Here is a 10,992-nt window from a genome sequence, read left to right as displayed (position 1 = left end):
AAGCACACTTTGAATAGATCGTCTAAGAGAGAACAATAGAATTCAACAGGGAAATGACAAGAAGCATCAAAAGCAAGGAAGGAGAAGGAAATGAGGCAGTCAGTTTGGCTGGGATTGACTGGGAATCTAGAAGAGCTCTCCAATGCAGGGAAAGGGTAAGTAAGAGACCACCAGTGGTCCACAGCCCTACCCCAAACTCTATAATCCTATCCACCAAAGAGCCCTTCAACCTTCATGGGCCTTGAGTCTAATACAGGGATCTACCTGGAGACCTCACAAAGGCATTGCTCCAGAGACAGTCCTAAATCCCAAGTCCTAAGCAGCTGCATTAGTGCCATTTTGAGAGCAGAGTTTCCACCAGACTGCATCCTGCCCTGTGTGGACTGAAGCAGAGACCTGGGCAGTAATCCCACCACCCAGCAGAGGGGCTGCTGTGCATTTTCACATGCCCTGAAGATAAATTCCACTGCCTGCAACCAGGATGGCCTGTCCATGGCTGTTCCAAGGGAAAGCAATCCTTTCATCCCCAGTAGAAGGGTCACAGCTGCCATCCCCATCTTAGCATTCCATTGGTGGCCTAGGGGTCACCCTACCCTGCCTACAATAGCCAGTGCCTTCACACATCACCAGGGGGGCGAAGGGCAGGTCTGTTCAGCCTGGCTCCACCCACCCCTAGTACTTGAGCACACTGTCCAAGGGTGCTCCTCCCAGGGTCTAAGGTCAAGCCCACTCAACTTACCACTACTACCTTAGCTAGCACCAACACACAGGCAGCACCTGCAGGTCTGGGCACCAGGTCCTCCAGCCCATCACAGCCACTGTCAACACCAGCCTGGGCTTCTTAGGTCCCAGAGGGTTATCCCACTACAGCTACTGCCAATGTGTATGTCATGCTTGCTGCCCAGGGACTTCAGAACCCACCCACCTGCCTAACCCACCACTGCCATTCCTGGTACTCAAGCAAGCCACCTGGAAGCCCAGGAATTGGCCTGCCTGGACCCACTAACACTAGTGCCAGCTTACACCATCCTAGGGGCCACGGACAGTCACACTCAGCCCACCACTGCCACCATTGGAGCCCAAAGACTGGCCCCCCTGGCATCTCTGTCCCAAACAAAACTTCACCACAGCCTCCATTAACAGCTGCACCCTAAACCACTGAGGAAATCACAGATACCACTGGTGCTTTTTAGAGCCAAAGAAATCAAATACTACACTATTGCATGCAACTAGAATCAAAACAAAAGTGCCCTACCCAGCTAACATCACAGATACATCTTCAAGAAAAAGTCCTCCACCAGCAAGGCAAATTCAAAAAATTGGAGGAGATGACTATTAGATGTGCAGATATCAAAGTAAGGACATAAGGAAACCTGAAAAAGCAAGGAAATATGACACATCCAAAGGAAAATAATAATTCTTCAGCTACATATGCCAATCAAAAACAAATTTTTCACAATGAGATACCACATTACCCCAGTCAGAATGGCCATTATTAAAAAGTCAAAAACAATAGATGTTGGTGTAGATGTGGTGAGAAGGGAACACTTATGCACTGTTGGTGGGAATATAAGTTAGTACAACTTCTGTGGAAAACAGTGTGAAGATTTTTCAGAGAACTAAAAGTAGATCTATCATTTGATCCAGCAATACGCACTACTGGGTATCTACCCAAAGGAAAAGAAGTCATTATATCAAAAAGACACCTGCACTTGTATGTTTATTGTAGCACAATTCACAATCACATAGATATGGAATCAATCTAAGTGCCTATCAACCAATGAGGGGATAAAGAAAAATCTGGTGGTATACACACACACACACACACATGCACACACACTGGCACACACATGCTACTCAGCCATTAAAAAAGATGAAATAATGCCTTTTGCAGAAACGTGGATGCAACTGGAGGCTATTATCTTTTTTTTTTATTTGTATTCTCCTTTAATAATGATATGCTATGGAAAAATTTAGCATATCATCAGTCAGTTTAAAGGGAAGACTGCTTTTCCATGGTGTCTGTGGAGGCTATTATCTAAAGTGAAGTCACTCAGGAAGAGAAAACAAAATACTACACATTTTCACTTATAAGTGGGAGCTAAGGTATGGGTATCACACAGGGTGGTATAAAAGATTTTGGAGACACAGAAGGGGGAAGATGGGAGGGGGATGAAAGATGAAAAGTTACCTATTGAGTATAATGTACATTATTCAATGACAGGTACACTAAAAGCTCAGACTTTGCCACTATAGAATTCATCCATGTAACCAAAACCCACTTATATTTCTAAATCTATTGAAACAAAAAAATTGATGAAATCCTGAGGAAAGAATTCAAAATGTTGATATTAAAGAAGTCCAGTGAAATACAAGAAAGGCAGAAATAAATGAAATAAGAACTTTAAAGAATACAAAGGATTAAATAAATGAAAAGTTTTTTGAAAAGATCAAATCAAAAAACTACTTGTTAGACAACTCAAGAAAAAAAGAGAGAAGACCCAAACAAACAATATCAGAAATGAAAAAGGAGACATCACAACTAATATCACAGTAATATTGAAGATCATCAAAGACTACCATGAATAACCATACACTAGCAAACTGGAAAACCCAGAGGAAATGAATAAATTCCTGGACACATATGACCTACCAAGATTGAATCAAGAAGAAATAGAAAACCTGAAGAGACCAGTAATAAGTAATGATCTTAAATCAGTAATAAAAAGTCTCCCAACAAAGAAAGGTCCAGGACTGAATGTCCTCACTGCCAAATACTATGAAAGTTTCAAAGAAGAATTAACAATTTTCCTCAAACTATGATAAAAAATTGAATAGGATGAAATTCTCCCTAACTCATTCTATGAGGGCACAAATACCCTGACACCAAAACCAGACAGGGATGCAACAAAAAAAGAAAACTACAGGCCAATATCCCTAATGAACATAGATGCAAAAATTCTCAACAAAACACTAGCAAACCAAATCTAACAGCACATCCAAAAAAAAAAAAAAATACACCATCATCCAGTAGAATTTATCCCAAGGATGCAGGGATAGTTCAATATATACAAATCAATAAACATGACACATCACATCAATAGAATGAAGGACAAAACACATCTGATCACCTCAATAGACAAAGAAAAAGCATTTGATAAAATCCAACACCACTTCATGATAAAAACTCTCAAAAAAATAAGCATGGAAGGAATATGCCTCAATGCAATAAAGATCATATATAATACTCTACAGCTAACATCATACTTCAAGGGGAAAAGCTAAAATACTTTCCCCTAAGAGAAATAGCAAGACAAGGATGCTCACTTTGACCACTCCTATTCAGCATAGTACTGGATGTCTTAGCCAGAGAAATTAGACAAGAGATAGAAAGGCATCCAAATTGGAGAACAAGAAGTCGAGTTGTTGATCTCTTCTGATGATATTATCTTATATCAAGAAAAACCTAGGGATTCCATTAAAAAAACCTCTTAGATCTGATAAATAAATTTAGTAAAGTTGTAGGATACAAAATCAACATATAAAAATCAGTAGCTTTTCTATATACCAATCATTAACTAGCTATGAAAAAATAGGGAAGGAAATCCCATTTACAAGAGCTACACAAAAATAAAAAGCTAGGAATAAATTTAACCAAAGAAGGGAAAGACCTCTACAAGGAAAACTACCAATGAAAGAAACTGAAGAGGACACAAATAAATGAAAAGACAGCCCATGCTCATGGACTGGAAGAATTAATATCATTAAAATGACCATACTGGCAAAAGCAATTGACAGATTCTATGCAATTTCTATCAAAATACCAATGTCATTTTTCACAGAAATATAAAAAAAATCCTGAAATTTGTGTGGAACAACAAAAAAAGCGTAAATAGCTAAAGCAATCCTGAACAAAAAGAACGAAGCTAGAAGCATCATAATCCCTGACTTCAAAACATATTACAAGGCCATAGTAACCAAAATGACATGGTAATGGTATAAAAGCAGACACATAGATCAATGGAACAGAATAGAGAATCCAGAAATAAACCTATATGTTTATTTGGCCAACTAATTTTTGATAAAGGCACCAAGAACATACATCGGGGAAAGTACATACTCTTTAATAAATGGTGCTGGGGAAATTGGATATCTATATGCAGAAGAATGAAACTAAACACCTATCTCTCACCACATTAAAAAATCCAGGCCGGGCGCGGTGGCTCACGCCTGTAATCCTAGTATTTTGGGAGGCCGAGGCAGGCGGATTGCTCGAGGTTGGGAGTTCGAGACCAGCCTGAGCGAGACCCTGTCTCTACTAAAAATAGAAAGAAATTAATTGACCAACTAAAAATATATATACCAAAAATTAGCCGGACATGGTGGTGCATGCCTGTAGTCCCAGCTACTTGGGAGGCTGAGGCAGGAGGATCGCTTGAGCCCAGGAGTTGGAGGTTGCTGTGAGGTAGGCTGACGCCACGGCACTCACTCTAGCCAGGGCAACAAAAGTGAGACTCTGTCTCAAAAAAAAAAAAAATCCAAATTAAGATGGATTGAAGACTTAAATGTAAGACCCAAAACTATAGAACTACTAGAAGAAAACATAGGAAAAACAATTTAGGACATTGGTCTAGGCAAAGATTGTATGCCTAATATCTCAAAAGCAAAAACAGACAACAAAACAAAAATAAACAAATGGGACTATATTAAACTAAAAAGTTGCTGTACAGCAAATTAAATAATAACAGAATGAAGAGACAACTTGTTGAATCAGAGAAAATATTTGCAAGCTACTCATCCAACGAGGGACTAATATATAGAGAATATACAAGGAACTCAAACAACTCAATAGTAAAAAATAAATAATCCCATTAAAAAGGGCAAAGAACATGAATAGACATTTCTCAAAAGAAGACATAAAAATGGCCAACAGGTATATGAAAACAAAACCGCTCAACATTACTAATCATCGGGGAAATGTAAGTCAAAACCACAATGAGATCTCATTTGATGCCAGTTAGAACAGCTATTAAAAAGACAAAAAGGAAACAGCCACTATGGAAAATAGTATGGAAATTTCCTAAAGAATAGAATTACCATTCAATCCAGCAACCCTACGACTGGGTATCTACTCAATGGAAAATAAATCAGTATATAAAAGAGATACATGCATCTCCATGTTTATGGCAGCACTATTCACAATAGCAAAGACATGGAATCAATCTAAGCATTCATCAACAGACACAAGGATAAAAAATATGTGGCCTATATACACAATGGAATGCTATTTAGCTATAAAAAATAATGAAGTCATGTCATTTGAAGCAACATGCTTGGAACATTATGCATGGTCATTATGTTAAGGAAATAAGCCAGATACAGAAAGACAAATTTTGCATGTTGACATTTGTATGTGGGAGCCATAAAGTTGATCTCATAGAGGTAGAGAGTAGAATAATAGATACAAGAGGATGGGAAGGGTATGTGGGTAGGAGGGTGAGTTAAAGAGAAGTTGACTAATGGGTACAAACATATAGTTAGATAGAATGTATAAGTTCTAATGTTTGATAGCAGAATAGGGTGACTATAGTTAGCAATGATGTAATGTATATTTCAAAGTAGCTAGGAGAGAGAATTTGAAATGTTCCCAAGAAATACAAATGATAAATACTTCAGGTGATGGATACCCAATTACCCCAACGTGATCATTACACATTCTATGCATGCAACAAAGTATCACCTTTACCCCATAAATATGTAAAATATTATTTATCAATAAAAAGTCTTCATAGATGAGATGACATTTGAGTGGACATGAATGATGAGGAGGTGTTTTCCAGATGTGGTGAGAAAAGGAGGGAGGAGAAAGGAAAATGAAAGAAAATATGTAGGCATAAGTATCCTGACATATTCAAAGTTTTGCAAGCATTTCTCTATGACTTAAAAATTAGTGATGTCTTTGTTTGGTGCTAAAACAGGATATCTAAGACTGGGTAATTTGTAACAAACAGAAATTTATTTCTGCAGAGTGGGAAATGCAAGATCAAGAGATGGGCATCTGGCAAGGGCCTTTTTGCAGCATCCTTTTTGAAGCATCATCCCACAGCTAAAGGTGGAGGGGCAAGAGAGGGAAGCAGGGGCTCATGTATGGAGAGAGAGCTAGAGAAGGAGAGAGAGAGAGAGAGAGAGAGAGAGAGAGAGAGAGAGAGAGAGAGAGAGAGAGAACCAAAGTTGTCCTTTTATAAGGAACCCACTCTCACAGTAACAAACCCACTTTCGTGATACTGGCAAAAGTCCATTCACTCTGCCCTCATGGTCTAGTAACCTCTCATTAAGCCTCACCTCCCAACACTGTTGCATTGAGGATCAAGTTTCCAATGCATACGTTTTTGGGGACACACTCAACCCATAGTAGAGGGTAAGGATGGATGTGGGTAATGAGGAAGACAAGTATAAGACACAGCAAGAAGCAAACTGAAGCTCAGTAACTGGAAGCCTTCTTGTATTCTTCCATATAAGTAATTTGGGCTTTATCTTGTGGGCAATGGAGTAAACTTTGAGGAGTTTCATTTAAAGTAACAAGGTCAGATTTTTGTTTTAGAAAGCCCAGTTTGGCAGTTATATAAAGGATGAATTGAAGGGTATAAGTGACTGGAGGCACTACTGTCTATAGTCTAAGTGAAAAGAATGTGGGTCTGAAATGGGAAAATAGCAATGGAATGAAGAAGAAAAAGTGGATGTGAGGGGCACCAATGAATTAGAAGTCAAAGGACTTAGTCGTTGAATGGATATAGGAGTAAGTGAGAAAGTCCAGGATGGCTCCTGGTTATTTGGTGTGGGTGAAGGGTAGATCGCATCCACTGAGATAGGGCATGAAGAAGAGTGAGAATTTTGGACAGATTGAGTTTGAAATGATTATTTAACATATAAATAGTGAGAGCCAGAAGGCATTTGGAATAAGAGCTGGAGTTCAGGGGGAAAGCTATGGACTAAAGTCAAATGCGCATGGGCAATGTTTGAAACAAAGATAAATCATCTCTTCTCTCTCTAGCTCGGCCAATGACTTTGCTCTTATGATCTCATCATCTCTCTTTTGGACATTTAAAATATCCTCCTTATTGATCTTCAGGCTCTACCCTTTCAAGTTCATTCTTCATATCCCCATCAGAGTGACATTTCTAAAATACAATACATATCCTCTCACTTGAACCTCTAGTGGCTCGCTAGAAACCTACAAAAATAAAGTCTATACTTCTTGCTTTGGGTCTCTTGGCAGTTAGAGAACAGAGTAGCCTCACTAAACACTCCTATTTTCATATCACATTTTACAAAGATATCATACTTTACAATTATGCCAAGAAAATCTTGTAAAAGTGGTTCCCACCCCATATATCTCCTGATCACTCTCTGGATACAGACAGATGGCCAAAGATGCTGAGTTCCCAAATTCTTGACAATTTTTCTTTTACTGCCACCATGAAACCCCAGACATACCAACCATGGCTTTGGCTTTAAACCCCAATGTAAGTCACCTAGAAAATTTGAACAGATCATACGTGGGCCACCTAGAATAGGCAGTTTTTAAAACTCTAGGTGAAAGGCAGGTAGAGGGACTATTGGCCCCTCACTCCTAGACCTATTTTATAAGCATAACCCTCAAATCTTTACCACCCTCATGACTATAAAAAGCAGCTTAAAATGACCTAAGGGAACAGAACCTTTTCCCTTCTTCCCAGATCACTATCCGAGATGTGTGTCAGAGATTCGAAACCTCTAGCTTCTAGGCCAAATTCTACTTGCAAACTTTTGTTAGCCAACACAGCAATACACTGAGCAATGTGGTTACAAAAAAAAAAATTGTATTCCTTCCCTACTATCAAAACATAAAAAATGAGCCTGCAGTGGGGGGGGTGGCGCTCTTTACATTTGGGTTTTCACTGATCACTGGATCTATGGCAGTATTCCTTTTTAGATGGGGTATTTAGTTTCCAGTTCATCACCCTGGCCCATTTCACTCATGTGGGTTAAGCCAGTGTTTCTCAATCATTAATGTGCATGCAAATCACCTGAAGAATCTTGTTAAAATTCAGATTCTGATTCTGCAAGTCTAGGGTGAGGCTTTAACAAGCTCCCAAGTAATGCTAATGCTGCTGGTCCAAGGAACCACACTTCCGGTGGCAAGGAATTAGGTATGTCTTAGTGGTTAAGTGATCTCTTATGACACCAACAGTCTGGTTTTGGCCACTTACTAGTTATAAGTGGGAGAGTTTCCTGGGGAAAGTTCCTACATTAACTGTGCCTCTGCTCCTCATTTACAAAATGGTGCCAAGAATATTTCTTAACTCAAAAGATTCTAGAAATGATTAAGTGAGTTACTATATGTGCCAATCTTCCAAAGAGTGCCTGAAAGCTTTTTTTAAAAATCAATAAATGTTAACTATTACTCACTACTGAAGTTATATTGGGTTGTCCGCTTGCTTAAACTTGTGGAATGATTTTCCTCTGTCCTCAGGGTGAAGTCCAAACTGCTTGGCACAGCTAACAATGCCCTTCATGATCTGGCCTCTATTTTCATCTCGAAACTGACCTCTAGGCCCTCTTTACCTTTTGTCCCTAGCAATACACTTTAATCTCTGTCACCTTGATCCCTCCACCCATGGAAAGAGAATATCCTCCCTTTCTTAATCAGCCAACCCCTAGAAGTCCTTCAACACTTACTTGAGACAAGTCAAATTAGTTGAGTTGGAATTCTTCCCAGACCCTTTCCATCACCACTGTGAGTTAGGTAGCTCTTTATACACTCCCATAGCATCCTGGAGCACAGCTCTGTTATGACATTTATCACATTACATTGTAATAGTCAAATTGTCTCTCTTGGGGGAAATTCCTATGGCTGTAAACTTTCAATAAATATCCATTGTGGAATAAATTATTACATGACCAAATATGGTTATTGTTGTTACTTTAGACCACTATTGGTCCCAATCCTTTGATGGATCTCTTCTTTTATGGATCCAGACAGGTTATAGCCCCATTCCCTCTCCCAAGGATGCACACATACCCACCACTGTCATGGCCCCACCAAGTAACTGCTATCACAGCAGCCCTGTGGGTAAACAATACAGCAGACATTGCAGAAGTTCTTGTGTTTTTCAGATTCAAGGATACAGCTAATTGAGGTACAAATGTGGGACTCAATCATCAGCTAAGCTGCTAGTCTAGCACAGCAGTTTTAAACCTAGCATGAGTAGACTCAATTCAAACTCATGTTGGTGTTTTCCATAGACCATGATCCATTTAACTCTTCATAACTCGTTTTCATGGTCTATGAGACCTCTTATGATCTCACATTGTCTATCTCTCTAGCTAAATCTCACTGCCCTCATTATGTTCCAGCTACACAGGCCTGCTTTCAGTTACTGAAAGACATGCCTATCCTCTGCAGGCCCTTCCCACCAGCTGGTTCCTTGGCCCGAGAAGCACCCTCATCCCACCCACTACTCCCTTACACACACAAATACACGCAGGCTTTCTCTGCCTACTTTTCACTTCTGGAATATAAGCCCCTTGAGACCAACACTTTGTTTTCTTCACTGTCCAATTTCTAACACCAAGAGCAGTGCTTGGCACATAGGAAGAGCTCAATGGATGGTTGTTGAATGTTGATGAATTAAATCTTCCTATGAGGTCTCTGCTCAACTATGACCTCCACAGAGAGGTTTTTTGTTTTTTTTGTGTTTTTTTTTTTGAGACAGAGTCTCACTCTGTTCCCTGCGCTAGAGTGCCTGGCACCAGCCTAGCTCACAGCAACCTCAAACTTCTGGCAATACTTCTGCTTCAGCCTCCTGAGTAGCTCAGACTACAAGCATGTGCCACCATGCTAATTTTTTCTATATAGTTTTAGCTGTCCGGCTAATTTCCTTCTATTTTTAGTAAAGACGGGGTCTCGATCTTGCTCACACTGGTCTCAAACTCCTGACCTCAAGCAATCCTCCCACCTCGGCCTCCCAGAATGCTAGGATTACAGGCATGAGTCACCGCGCCTGGCCCACAGAGAGGTCTTTGATGCTGTCCTAACTAAGGGCCACTTCCCTTTCCCTTCAACTCTCTATGAGCTCTTTGCTGTATTTGTTTGTTTTACAGCACCTGTCACTGATTGTAAATAATTTCCTTTATTTGTTTACTTTTTTCTCCATGCATTCTTTCCAGGAGACTCTAAATTACATAAGGAAGAAATGATACTCATTTTGTTTAATGTCTAATACCTAGGAATTGGTTGATAAATATTTGTTCCTTAGAATTGTTCGGTGAGAATTAACCAGCCAAGGAAGAACGGTAGCACTATTATTCCATTTTATTTGATCTTATATAGAAAATCCTACAAAGATTTCAAGGGCCCTCTGTAGCTTTAAGACAAAAAGAAACAATTAGCATTAACTATAGCAAGCTGGCACAGGAAAAAGCCTTAGATGTCACCAGGCTCATTTTCTTCGTTTTACAGAAAAGTAAATTAGAGCCTCAGGAAGGGGCAGTCAGTAGCAGTATTGGAAGTTTTTTACTGCACAATTTATCCATCCATGAGTAAACATTTATTAAAGACCTACCCTATTGAGTGGACTTTGACTTATGTGCTCAGAGAGAAACTAGGTTTTAGGCAGTGATTCTCAGCTTTGTTTGCACACTGGAATGAATACCTAGAGAGCTGTAAAAAGTATTAATGCCTTGGACCCAACCCCAGAGATTTTCATGTGCTTAGGTTAAAAATGCTAATGCTAATGTCTAGTGGATAACTTTGACCAATTAAATAAGAATCTCTGGGAATGGGCCCCTGGGCATCATTGTTTTCAAAGCTCCCCAAGTGATTGCAATGTATAGCCAGGGTTGAGAACAATAGCTTACCAGGAAGTAAAGAACATACCTATGTTGACTCACTTGGAAATGGAACTCAGGACTCCTGGTTACTATCAGCATAATCCCTAGTCCAGGTTTTCT

The 10,992-nt window shown here is 39.6% G+C and overlaps 1 non-coding gene across 1 annotated transcript; it reads right to left on the bottom strand.

Moving 5' to 3' along the window:
* Nucleotides 1-1,933: 1,933 nt before the first annotated feature.
* LOC142871765 (small nucleolar RNA SNORA15) lies at nt 1,934-2,059 on the bottom strand. The gene has a single exon (XR_012919957.1). It is a non-coding gene; the product is annotated as a small nucleolar RNA SNORA15 (small nucleolar RNA).
* Nucleotides 2,060-10,992: the final 8,933 nt, after the last annotated feature.

This window comes from Microcebus murinus, chromosome 6 (assembly GCF_040939455.1).
Source record: "Microcebus murinus isolate Inina chromosome 6, M.murinus_Inina_mat1.0, whole genome shotgun sequence".
NCBI lineage: Eukaryota > Metazoa > Chordata > Mammalia > Primates > Cheirogaleidae > Microcebus > Microcebus murinus.
The sequence above is the reverse complement of the archived record's forward strand: the minus strand, read 5'-3'. Positions and strand labels throughout refer to the sequence as shown.